Here is a 14,071-nt window from a genome sequence, read left to right on the forward strand (position 1 = left end):
GTCCTTGATAAGTGACATGGTTTATTACATGCTATGGAGAAAAAATAGAAATCAAATGTCTTACTGTATCTTGTCAGAAGAACAGAATAGACTCTTAAGTACCTAACCCACCTCAGTGGAGGGATGTCTAGAACAGTTTATATGTAGTCCATTTCAGTTTTGCATGTATTCAATCAAAGCTTTTGGTGTGTCATTTTCTCAGATACACGGTTTTCCTGAATAAAATTTGGGAAAATGCAAACTGACTTAATGTGAAACAAACTAAATGTTCTAGCACCCCAAATCTGGTGCAGACAACCAGTACAAGATCTGGTTTTATATTTAAAGAGCTTGCTGTGAAACTGATGTTAACAGTGAGACTGCACACACTGTCTGCCTCTGCTTCTATGTTGTTAAATATACCTTTATCCAGCTGCTACGATAATGAGAATTTCTCTGGTTTGATTCAGGGTTGCTTGTACTTAATTTCTCAAGCAGAAATACTTGTGTGCATTTGACCTAGTAAAATTTAAGAATGGTATACATTCTCCCTGTCAAACCAGTGAAAAGATTTTCCTCTTTGTCCACTTTCTTCTTTGTGCAGCTTCCTAGATCTTTGTCAGTTATTCACAAACCTAATCTAAGCTTGCCCTGCCCACCAGACATGTAGTCTATAGTGTCCATAATCTCAATGAGTTGGCTACTGTGGGCACTGAGTCTGCCATACCTGGAATTCATCAGGTTGAGAAGGCAGTGTGCATACTTTTTTTAAGCAAAGAAGGTTTAGATCAACAGTTAACTAGCCAGTTTTTCACCAACATACTTGTGTCAGCCCTTTGAGGTAGACCAGATCAGGAAACACAGCACAAGAAAAAAACCCAGAACTCCACTTCATTGGTTTAGGCTAAAACAACAGAATCCTGAAAGCCTGACAGCATTTTTCTTCTCTTCCTCTTATACCAAAGGGAATCAAAGTAGGGCAAACTTTGTTTCTCATGCCTCCTGTTTTCCTGCAGTAAGTTAATGAAGTAGTGGCTGCTGCATATTCAAGGCTCCTCTACGATTTGAGAGTCAACTATATTCGGGTAGCGACTTCCTTTAAGATCTTGTGAATAAAACAAAGGTATTATCTCAGTGCCTCACAACATAAAAGCCTATGAACATTTTCCTGCCAGGCTTCATGCCTAAAATAAAAGCAGCTAAACAAAGAATAATGTTTATTTCCAATAATTATCCTTCACACTATATATATTCTGAAGGCATTCTGAAAAAAATAAAAATGATGGGTGTCTATAGCTCAATGCTTTTTTTTGGAAGTATATCCAGCTGTCCAGGAAAAAGAAAAAGGTACATTGAAGTGGTAGAGAAACATCTGGAAGGCTAAAGGAAGTGGTAGCACCAAGGCAATCATTTTATGAGAATGGCCATGTGCTTTCAAAATGTGACCATCAGCTTAGAAAGGTTGGGAACCCTAGTCCAGCTGCTGTAGATCTATCAGAGACAACGATAACTATCCATCTCTCTTTCAGTTCTACTACAGACATTGCCAGGCAAAATGTGAAGGCATTAAGAGTGGCCAGAATTGCTGCTTGGCACTTTCCATTCTTGAAGACTGAATATGTTTTCTCCCCAGATGCATAGCCTGAATTTCAGCTATTTTCCCATTGCAAATGGTGGCAAAAAAACAGTTGGGAAGTTTATTATATGAATGAATTAATGAATATTAAATGAACTATGACCTGTAAGTCAATTTCTTATGTTCTATAAACCCGATTAAGTCTACAAAACCCTATTGAGGATAGAAGGTGGATTACAACACTGTAAGCCCTGTAAAGTGGGACAATTTAGGTGTTTAACAAAAAACAACAACAACAAGGGAATGCTAGAACTATACTGTATGTGCTATAACCCATCACTGCACTTATATTAAACAGAAGTAACTTGGACTTTCTAGAATGGGACAGACAAAAACCACAGAAGCTTCCTAGGTGACTTTGGGGCAGTCACCTCCTTTCTCAGATCAACCTATCTCATGGGGCTGCTGTAATGAATGCCTATTCTAAAACACTCTCAGACTCATGAGCAGGAATTCAAAGATATCTGATTTATTAAAGAATAGTATGCAGGATCACAAAGAAAGCTGAGAATGATAAAAGCGCCCCAAATGCAAACTAAAAACCCTCGGTACAAATGAGATCCCTCCCCCCGTAGAATCTTCCCAGGCTCACAATCCCAGGTGCTCCTAACGGCTTCTGATGGTCTGCAGGAAACATCCTTGAACAGAGCACATAACCCAAACACATTCCATTGTAATGAACAGAAATACAGAGCTTGGTACAAGGTCTCACAGCAGCTCCCTCCCAAATAGAAACGCGCGTCAGCGCCATGGCATGTGAAACGTTACGATGTACAGTGCACATTGAAACAGTGAACATGACATACTGCCCCCCCAAAAGAAAGAAAACACTAAGCAGCAGGCTTCAAAGGGTAAGCCAAGTGGAAACAGCGAATTAAATCAGGAGCATTAACGTGGCGAGCAGACACCCATTCAGGATGAGGAAAGTGTTTCCATTGGACCAGATACTGGAGGGTGCCGCGAAGCTTGCAAGAATCAATGACCTCCTTGACATCAAAATGCTGTTGGCCGTCAATCATGATCGGAGCACGAGGAGGAGGTTGGGGATGCCAGCAGGAGGAGTGGTGGACAGGCTTGAGCAAGCTGCAATGGAAAACAGGGTGCAAGTGTTTCAAATTATGAGGCAGGTCCAACTTAACAAGGGATTGCCAACAGGTGCTACTACAAATTTTAAAGTCTCACGGTGGCTGCCCATTTGCATTGTGACAGTTCCAGTGAAATGGGTTGCCGGGGCCCCCCCTGCCATTGAACCATCCAACTGTGTGAAGATCAAAGGCTGCTGGAGGGGGAAGCTAGGCAGGTCCAAAGCAGCAACCAGATCAGGGTGAATTAGACACCTGGAACACCCAGAGTCAATTAAAGCCCAGACCTCTGTAGTCTTTGTGCGGGAGCCCAATTTCACTTTTACTGCTAAAGTGGGACAGTCAGCACTCACCATAGCATCCTTGCGCCCATCCTCCTCCACTTGCCCGCAGGTGCTCTTCATGGCAGGTGGCTGGCGTTTCCCGCCGGCTCCTTAGAGTCATCTTCAGCCTCTCCTGAGAAGTAGAATACTTCCTCAGCGTCAGCTGCACCCTTGGCTGCTGTCATCTGCCGCGAGGGGGGGGGGCGATTTGGCCGGCAGCTTGCCCACTTGATCTCCAGCCTTGGCTTTGGGCAATCAGCTGCTCGATGCCCTTCCTTTCCACATCGGAGACACTGACCCCTCGCATAGCGCCGATCTCTCTCCTCTTCCCAGGCTCTATAGCCTGGCCGGGCAGCGGTTACAGCACTTCGGGGTCCCCTCATGGTGGCTGGTGGTTTTTCAGGTCATCTGGTTTGCATGAAGGTATGCTGGGCGTGCTCAGCCTTGCCGGCCAGACAGATCCATTCATACAATGACTCTGGGTTGTCTCTACACAATGCCCACCGTAGGACGTCCCAGTTGAGTCCCTCTTTAAACCGTTCTATTAAGGTTGACTGAGACCAGTCGGGGATTTTCCCAGCTAAAGCCTTAAACTCCAGGGCATAATCAGCTACAGACAGCTGGCCCTGGGTAAGATCCTTCAGCGCCTTCTTAGCTCTTGCCTTGGCCAGAGGATCCTCCAAATGCAGATTTAACGCCCCCATGAAGTCCTCGAAACACTGAAGTTCAGGGGAGTCCCCCTCACTTAATTGAACATACCAGTCAGCCGCTCGACCCTTCAACTTGGTGGCAATGGCAGTTATCTTAGCCTCTTCAGAAGGGAAGTATGCTCCAAACTGCCTCATGTAACTTTTAGCATTGGTTAGAAAGAAAGATAACTTGGTTGGATCCCCATCAAACTTGACAGAAAAGTCTCTCACCCCCACTCCTGTTGGAGCGGAATCAGCGGCTGCTTGAGTGGTTGGGCCCCAGGTTACAGCAGTTCTCCCTCTTCGGGGTGGGGACACTGGTGATCGAGCTCTGCGGGGTGGAGATTCATCCCGGAGCCATCTCCGGCCCCGCTCCACTGGCGGACTGGGTGGGAGGATGGGGGATGGTTGCGTGAAGCTGGGACCTCTGTCGTGCCTCCCCTGTCCCCCAATGATAGAGACAGGTTTCTTAACATGTACTCCATCAATTCTATTTTGGCCTCCACCACTCTTAGCCTTTCAGGGGTTTGAGATTCCTCCCTTCCTTGTGTGTTAGGCTGTCTCTCCGTTGATACCATGGTAGATTCTACGTCTGGGGTCAGCAGGAACCTATACTTCCAGGACACCTGGGACGTCCCTGGCTGGGGTTCTCCCATTTCATCCCAGGTGATGAACTCTGCGGGCAATTCGCTGGGTGCTGGTTGCTCTGGTTCTCCCCCACCGTCAGATTCCTCCACCTCAGGGCTGCAACTTGAATCCTGCTGGAAATCTGAAGGTTCTGGGGTGAGGCTCAGTTCTCCGCTCTTGACCGTCGACTCGGGCATCAAGCTAGCCGGCTCCTCAAGTCCCCCAGTCGTGAGCTTGGACTTGGCCATCATTAACTATTTTCTCTCACAAGAAACTGCTCTTGGTAGGAGCTAACAGTACAACTTTGGTGATTCTCAGCTTTATGTAATGAATGCCTATTCTAAAACACTTTCAGACTCATGAGCAGGAATTCAAAGATACCTGATTTATTAAAGAATAGTATGCAGGATCACAAAGAAAGCTGAGAATGATAAAAGCGCGCCAAATGCAAACTAAAAACCCTCAGTGCAAAGGAGATCCCTCCCCTCATAGAATCTTCCCAAGTTCACAATCCCAGGTGCTCCTAACGGCTTCTGATGGTCTGCGGGAAAAGTCCTTGAACAGAGAACATAACCCAAACACATTCCATTGTAATGAACAGAGATACAGAGCTTGGTACAAGGTCTCACAGCAGCTCCCTCCCAAACAGAAACGCGCATCAGTGCCATGGCATGTGAAACGTTACGATGTACAGTGCACATTGAAACAGTGAACATGACAGCTGCTGCTGTGGGCAGTGTCTACAAGTAATCAGGTTATGATTGCAATTGGGACTGAAATTTCTGTCACTAAGTGGTGTGGTCATAAAGTGTGATGTCATGTGACTGCATTGCTTAGTGACTGCGATCCTGCAGTCCCCATTGCTGTCGTTAAGCGAGGACTGGTGAAAGAGGCAGGAAACCAGGCAAGCAGGTTGGTGGGTGAGAGCTATGGGTGGGTGGGTGAGAGCTGCAAGCGGACACTACGGAGTGCAGGTGAGCAGGTTCTACAAAGTACAGGTGGGCAAAAAAGCCATGGGAGCAACTTGCAGGAATGACTTGTGACTTCCTACCAGCTTCTCCATTGACTTTGCTTGTGGGAAGCTGGCGGGGAAGGTCACAAATGATCATGTGACCACAGGATGCTGCAACCGTCATAGTCATAGTCATGCAACCATGTGGGGGAGATGGGCGGTGATAAAAATATGATAAATAAATAAATAATTGCGAGCTGGTTCCCAAGCACCCGAATCATGCTAACATGACCTTGGGGATGCTGTGACAGCCACAACTTTGAGGACCAGACGTAAGTCCCCCTCATTCATTGCTGTTGTAACTTTGAATGGTCGCTGAACAAATGATCGTAACCCAAGGACTACCTGTATTCATAAATATAAGACAATATGGTTGGGGGCAGAACTGCTATATAGAAAGGCTTTAAAATATAGACCATGTAACTAATAAAGCCACGCCCAATCTCATAATAAATTCAAGACTTGGGGAAGCCAAAGCGAGCTTACTCAAGCCCAAACTATTTGAAGACAATTGCCATAGAAGCAAATTTCTCTGTAGAAAGGAAATCACTTTGCAGAACAGGTATTAAAAATAATCAACATGTTTGACTTCAGATATCTGAGAAGGTAAGTAGAGGACAAAAAGAATGAATGCTACTTGCACTGTCTCATGTTAGGTCCTCAATTCAAATTCAGTCATTATTGCCTACATTTTATTTAAATGGATGTTTCATCTAATCAAATGACTAATTTAACTGCATTCCTAATTAAAATTCAATTCTATACAATTAAAGGCTGCTTGAAATGGAGGACAGCACATGCATTTATTTAGCTATAACAGTCTTCTGAGAGTCTGCCAGAACTCAAATAATACCATGGTATCAAACCATCAAGAAGTTGTTTATTGCTAAAGACTGGGTCATATATCTATTCTATCTTTTGGTATAGATCAAGGATAGAGAATCTACAGCATTCCAATTCTTGATGAAATGTAATTCCCAGCATCCCTCACCACTGGTCAGCAAAGTCAGTGGGGAAGCTAGCAGGAGGTTGCAAATGGTAATCACATGACATCAACCTTAACAACTGCATGGGATTTGTGGTCAATGGCAACTGGAAATGCCATCATAAGTCAGTCCAGTCATGTGATGTCATGCTTTATGACCTCATTGCTTAGCGACAGAGTTGCCAGTCCCAATTACCATCATTAAGCGAGGACTACCTGTATCTCCTTCAAAGTCATCTTATCCTCTACACCAGGGTTTCTCAACCAGGGTTCCGTGGAACCCTAGGGTTCTGCGAGAATTCACTAGGGGTTCCCTGGGAGATCACAATTTTTTATTTAACAAATTATTTCAAATTCGGGCAACTTCACATTAAAGAGGTAAGTTTCATTCTTTATTTTTAGTTTAAGAACACTGTTAATGCATATATACAGGCCTACACATGAAACAAATATAATAATTTTGTAACTTCTGACCTATATTTTGAGCTTGAATGTGCAGGGGTTCCCCAAGGCCTGAAAAATATTTCAAGGGTTCCTCCAGGGTCAAAAGGTTGAGAAAGGCTACTCTACACCATAATAAGGCATTATATGTTCCTGGGAAGGGATGGCTAAGGCACCATGAGACCATGGAATCTTTCACCTCTTCTTCTTAATGGCAGCCCAGATACCCCTCCTCCAAAGTCAGTCCTCCAATACCAGTAAGAACATGAAGACAAAGGGTCATGGATGTATTCAGAGAGGCTTCAGATTCACTGCATCCAAAGGTTTCCCATTCCGCTCTCTCATCTATGTTCAGAAATCTCTTGCCAAAATCATCCACTCTTCTCTGTGTTCCAATCATATATCAATCTTCCATCAAAAGTTCTATGAACATTCCACAAAATGCCATAGAGAGCCATTTGAGATCCAGTACAAGCAAAACATGGTTTGGTTTCCTTTTTTATCTCAACCCTTTTATTCCTGGTTCTGTTTCATTCAGCCATTCCTTTGTGATTTGCAATTTGTACCTCAGAAAAAAGGTCATGGATAATCTTTGTGTAAGGGTATATGCTCATCAATTAAAACACTATTTTTTTTTGTATCAAACTAGTTAATATTTCACTTCTGACTGAGTTCAAGCCTTGTCAAATTATTTTGGTACCTATGAAAGCATTTCTCACAAGCATTTCTCTTTAAGAGTTTTAGGGAAAAAAACTATTAATGAATTAACAATTTGCTGTCCTTTCATGGAACTTATAATCAGATAATTATTGCAATATTTCTGATAGGATAGGTGCTGAGGAACAGTATCTTGTTTGGAGGCTCTAGCAAGGGTCTCTAGCTATTACAGTCCTTGACTAAAGAATGTACAGTCCTTCTATGTGGAATGGACCTTCTCAAGCATAGTGGGCCCACACAGCTTTGTGACAGCATTCATGGAGTAATGGTAGGAGGGTGATAGTGGTCTGGCCACTGAGGCCAGCAGCTCAAGACCAACTGATAAATGCCAGATTACACTCACATCCAGGTAACAGTACCTGAAATACTAGCCTTCTGTTACGCATACTGTCCATATAAGAGGCTGTAAGCTAGCTGAGGATATTTGAGAAGAAGTAAAGGCAATGATGTAAAGTCAGTGTAGTAGCAAAATTAGATCTTCCACAGAGGCTGCTCCAGGATAACAAGAAATATCTAATGCTAGCATTTTATATATTAAGTCCTGAAATAAACTTTGCATTTAAAGACATTTTAGCAGACTTACATTGAATTTATTGTCTGGTAGTTCAGTTGTCTTGACATAAGAGCTCTGTCACCTAGGAAATGAAACTGGCTGCCATAGAAACCTGAAGGCTCTATTTCTCACCACCTAGATTTTATCCAGTCAGATAAACAGCTGCAGTTTTAGAGAAGTAGTTGGACCACCACTCAGGTGAAACTGCTTTCACCACAAGTTAAGTTTGTTTTCATGCTCTACCCTTTCTAGAGCTTTCAGAATAGACCATACACTTACTGATGCAGCCTGTTCTTGCTTAGGTAAAGGTAAAAGTTTCCCTTGACATTAAGTCCAGTAGTGTCCGACTCTAGGGGGCGGTGCTCATCTCTGTTTCAAAGCCAAAGAGCCAGTGTTTGTCCGTAGACACTTCCATGGTCATGTGGCCGGCAGGACTAAATGGAATGCCATTACCTGCCCGCTGAAGTGGTACCTATTTAACTACTCACATTTGCATGTTTTTGAACTGCTAGGTTGGCAGGAGCTGGGACTAGCAACGGGAGCTCACCCCGTCATGTGGATTCGAACCACCAACCTTCCGATCGGCAAGCTCAGCAGCTCAGCTGTTTAACCTGCAGCGGCACCGCGTTCTTGTTTACTCAGAAGCAAGTACTTCTGAGCAAGTACTGTATTCAGTGAGGCTTTTTCTGATATATGTGTGCACAGAATTGCAATCCTACAAGAATAAGAAGATAGATTCCTGTGCAAATATCTCATATGTGAGAGGAACATTTGCTTTGTACTTAACAAACTAAAATTCATTAGTTGATTAATCAGCTGAAGAGCAACTTGAAGGCTTACATTTAAAAAAAATTGCATCAAGAGAAAAAGAAAAAATTAAATACACAAACAGACTTAACTATATAACATATAATCAAAATTATCCCGCCACCACACAAAGAAAAGAAAGGGGGATAAGAGTCTGGAAAATTGTCTCATAAGGAAACACTCCCAACGATTTGAGCAAATTGCGTGATTGTACTTTCTTGCCCTTTGTTTAAAAAAAAAAAGAACCATAACCCCAATTCAAATGTTGACAGACCACATACAGTATATTAGCAATCTATTGCTGAAAGTCAGTAGTAGATGCGTCCTTCCAGTGTTGCATAATAATCATTTTGCCATCTTTTGTGCATTTGTCCAACTTCTGAGCACCTCAAGTCCACTAGATATCCCAAATGCTGGAGATACAGCCAAGCAATGTGTGTGTTCTTAACCAGTAACGATTGTTTAGAAGTCACATTAGTATTTTTACAGCATTGGTGCAAAATGTGGTAATAGTTGGACAAGTCCAGGCCATGTTAACATTTCAACTTTTGATCTGCATCTCTTAACAGCAAGATGTTGCACACAGTCCGTATCAAACATTCTCTGAGGTGTCCGATAGATGGAAAAAGCTAATACAACGGAATTCTAAGATCCAAAGAGGATAATTGCAGATTTTTTAAGGTGACCTTCCCTTGTTTTACAAAAGCACCATTCCTGCATGTTGTTTCAAATACTTAATGTCAATTCAATACATGTCTTTTGACTTTTTATATAAAAGTAGGCTACTGGTTCAGGAGTCTTAAGTTGATGACTTCAAACTCTCTAACAACTCTTATACTGCAAAGTCAGCTATGGCTTCAAGCCACCAACAAGTGCTAAAACAGAATAAACTGCAAACTGTTTTGAGTTCTTCATTTTAAAAAAGAGCTTTATAAGACCTAGTAATAATTTGATGGAAGAGCCAATTTACCCAGAAAGTGGATTACCTGGTATTTAATGAAAGTTTTTCATGAGCAAAAGGGCCAAGATTATATCTACAATCAATATTTTCCATATACGACTTGGGTATTCAATAGATGCCAATATTGCAAAGACCCTGAGGGGCAGCAATCAGGATAACTATTCAGAATTTAAAAGCTATTCTAGACTTAAAATAATGGATTACATATATGTCTTTGCTTCCTGTTTATGAGGAGGTTACACATTCCTGAGAAAATGCCTGGTTGCAGACAGGTGATCTATTTGTAATCCAGCTCATTTTGAAGCACCTTTTTTGTCACTAAAAGCACTATCAAATATATGCTAGGTTCAGTTTGCATATAGTCCTATAAAATATCAATCTGTAAGTATAATATTGAGGTTTGCAAGCAAAAAAAAAGGAATCTAGAGTTACATTCAGGTTGTCTCCAGCTAGCCATAATCACAGAAAAATGACACTTTTGGAATGATGTCACAATACCAACTTCATCCATATGTACTTGTATCCCAATAAGTGACATACAAACATAAATTGTGGGGTTCACATCATGCAATTGTGATGCATATTTCCTCACTCTCCCCATTGAGTCCCCACTGTTGATACTCATGGCTATTACATGAACCCCTTTCTTGTTATACAAACATTGAAACTAATTATGTACAAATTATGGAAAACCTGAATGTTGAATTCAATAGTGCTGAAATGAATTAACAATGAGTATTAAAAATGTTCATCTGACATTTCTTCCTTAGCTATCTGCATGGAAAATCTTCTGAACAAAATTGCAATGCCTCTTGTGCATTTATAATTGAGGTGAAAGGTCCCCTGTGCAAGCACCAAGTAATGTCTGACCCTTGGGGGGGGGACGTCGCTTTTGTGGCGTTTTCTTGGCAGACTATGGCGGGGTGGTTTGCCATTGCCTTCCCCAGTCGTCACCTTCGCCAGCAAGCTGGGTACTCATTTTACTGACCTCGGAAGGATGGAAGGCTGAGTCAACCTGAGCCGGCTGCCGGAGTATCCAGCTTCCGCTGGGATCGAACTCCAGTCGTGGGGAGAGTTTCCATTGCAATACTGTTACCTACCACTTGGCACCACATGAGGCTCTGTTACATTTAGAATTACTGACCACTTATATGGATCTCTCCCACCCAAGCTTTCTGTAAAAGCTGCTTATCCTTTGAAGGAATATAGAATCTTCTGTAAGAAAACAATTTCAGTTCCTGTTTTAAAGGTCAAAATAGCACTTGCCTCGTTTACTAGGAGACCCCAATTCCTTCATGCTCCAAATTAGAATGCAAACGAAGCAGGACATAGGCTGATAGAATTTTGCCAAGACAACTCACTCTGCATAACAAACACTCTCTTCCAACAACCGAAGAGACGGCTTTATACATGGACTTCACCAGATGGACAACACCGAAATCAGATTGACTACATCCTTTGCAGACAAAGGTGGTGGACATCTGTACAGTCAGTAAAAACAAGACCTGGAGCTGACTGTAGTTCCGATCACGAACTTCTTATTGCACAATTTAGGATCAGACTAAAGAGATTAGGGAAGACCCACAGATCAGCTAGATATGAGCTCACTAATATTCCTAAGGAATATGCAGTGGAGGTGAAGAATAGATTTAAGAGACTGGACTTAGTAGATAGGGTCCCAGAAGAAATATGGACAGAAGTTCGCAACATTGTTCAGGAGGCGGCAACAAAATACATCCCAAAGAAAGAGAAAACTAAGAAGGCAAAACGGCTGTCTGCTGAGACACTAGAAGTAGCCCAAGAAAGAAGGAAAGCAAAAGGCAACAGTGATAAGGGGAGATATGCCCAATTAAATGCAAAATTCCAGAGGTTAGCCAGAAGAGATAAGGAATTATTTTTAAACAAACAATGTGTGGAAGTGGAAGAAGACAATAGAATAGGAAGGACAAGAGACCTCTTCCAGAAAATAAGAAACATCAGAGGTAAATTCCAGGCCAAAATGGGTATGATCAAAAACAAAGATGGCAAGGACCTAACAGAAGAAGAAGAGATCAAGAAAAGGTGGCAAGAACATACAGAAGACCTGTATAGGAAGGATAACAATATCGGGGATAGCTTTGATGGTGTGGTCAGTGAGCTAGAGCCAGACATCCTGAAGAGTGAGGTTGAATGGGCCTTAAGAAGCATTGCTAATAACAAGGCAGCAGGAGATGACGGCATCCCAGCTGAACCGTTCAAAATCTTGCAAGATGATGCTGTCAAGGTAATGCATGCTATATGCCAGCAAATTTGGAAAACACAAGAATGGCCATCAGACTGGAAAAAATCAACTTATATCCCCATACCAAAAAAGGGAAACACTAAAGAATGTTCAAACTATCGAACAGTGGCACTCATTTCACATGCCAGTAAGGTAATGCTCAAGATCCTGCAAGGTAGACTTCAGCAATTCATGGAGCAAGAATTGCCAGATGTACAAGCTGGGTTTAGAAAAGGCAGAGGAACTCGGGACCAAATTGCCAATATCCGCTGGATAATGGAAAAAGCCAGGGAGTTTCAGAAAAACGTCTATTTCTGTTTTATTGACTATTCTAAAGCCTTTGACTGTGTGGACCATAACAAATTGTGGCAAGTTCTTAGTGGTATGGGGATACCAAGTCATCTTGTCTGCCTCCTGAAGAATCTGTATAATGACCAAGTAGCAACAGTAAGAACAGACCACGGAACAATGGACTGGTTTAAGATCGGGAAAGGAGTACGGCAGGGCTGTATACTCTCACCCTACCTATTCAACTTGTCCGCAGAACACATCATGCAACATGCTGGGCTTGAGGAATCCAAGGCTGGAGTTAAAATCGCTGGAAGAAACATTAACCATCTCAGATATGCAGATGATACCACTTTGATGGCTGAAAGCGAAGAGGAACTGAGGAGCCTTATGATGAAGGTGAAAGAAGAAAGTGCAAAAGCTGGCTTGCAGCTAAACCTCAAAAAAACCAAGATTATGGCAACCAGCTTGATTGATAACTGGCAAATAGAGGGAGAAAATGTAGAAGCAGCGAAAGACTTCGTATTTCTAGGTGCGAAGATTACTGCAGATGCTGACAGCAGTCAGGAAATCAGAAGACGCTTAATCCTTGGGAGAAGAGCAATGACCAATCTCGATAAAATAGTTAAGAGCAGAGACATCACACTGACAACAAAGGTCCGCATAGTTAAAGCAATGGTGTTCCCCATAGTAACATATTGCTGCGAGAGCTGGACCATAAGGAAGGCTGAGAGAAGGAAGATAGATGCTTTTGAACTGTGGTGTTGGAGGAAAATTCTGAGAGTGCCTTGGACTGCAAGAAGATCAAACCAGTCCATACTCCAGGAAATAAAGCCAGACTGCTCACTTGAGGGAATGATATTAAAGGCAAAACTGAAATATTTTGGCCACATAATGAGAAGACAGGACACCCTGGAGAAGATGCTGATGCTAGGGAGAGTGGAGGGCAAAAGAAAGAGGGGCCGACCAAGGGCAAGATGGATGGATGATATTCTAGAGGTGATGGACTCGTCCCTGGGGGAGCTGGGGGTGTTGACGACCGACAGGAAGCTCTGGCGTGGGCTGATCCATGAAGTCACGAGGAGTCGGAAGCGACTAAATGAATAAACAACAAAATATTAGAAACAGAACAAGAAAAAGACAATCATCGTATCCACCTTGGGTATACAAAGTCTTCAACAGAAGCATTGCAGACCAAAGAGGTAAGCAAAACAAACTTGGACGAAAACGATTAAAAATTCAAACAAAATCTGCAATGGCCAGAGTCAATCCCAATCTCCTTCCGCCTCGCCTTTCAATAAGCTAGTAAGCATTAATAATAGTAGCACATAAATGACTGGCGAGTAGGCAGGCAAGCAGAAAAAAACCATCAAATTTTAGTGCTTCCGGCAGGCCCTTTTCTTGCTCTAATTGACACACAGTCATTTCTACTGTGTGTCAGTTTGACCGACATTCTAGGTACCTGGTTTTTATCCCGAAACAGATTTTACTGGATTTTATTAAATCCCTCATGGGTGGGTCACCAGACTTCCCATGGCTTTCACCCGGAGAGATTCGCAGGAGGGATGGCAAATTCTGCCCCGCGCGCAAACGTGCCGAGTAAAATTAAGGCGAGTTTTTGTGGACGCGCGTGTACAAACGCTTAAGCTCGCGCGCGGTGAGCCTCGCGTTCCGCACCTGCCATCAAGGGCTCGGCTTCTACAAAAGGGAG

Source organism: Candoia aspera, chromosome 6, assembly GCF_035149785.1.
Source record: "Candoia aspera isolate rCanAsp1 chromosome 6, rCanAsp1.hap2, whole genome shotgun sequence".
In the NCBI taxonomy this organism is placed as follows: Eukaryota; Metazoa; Chordata; class Lepidosauria; order Squamata; family Boidae; genus Candoia; species Candoia aspera.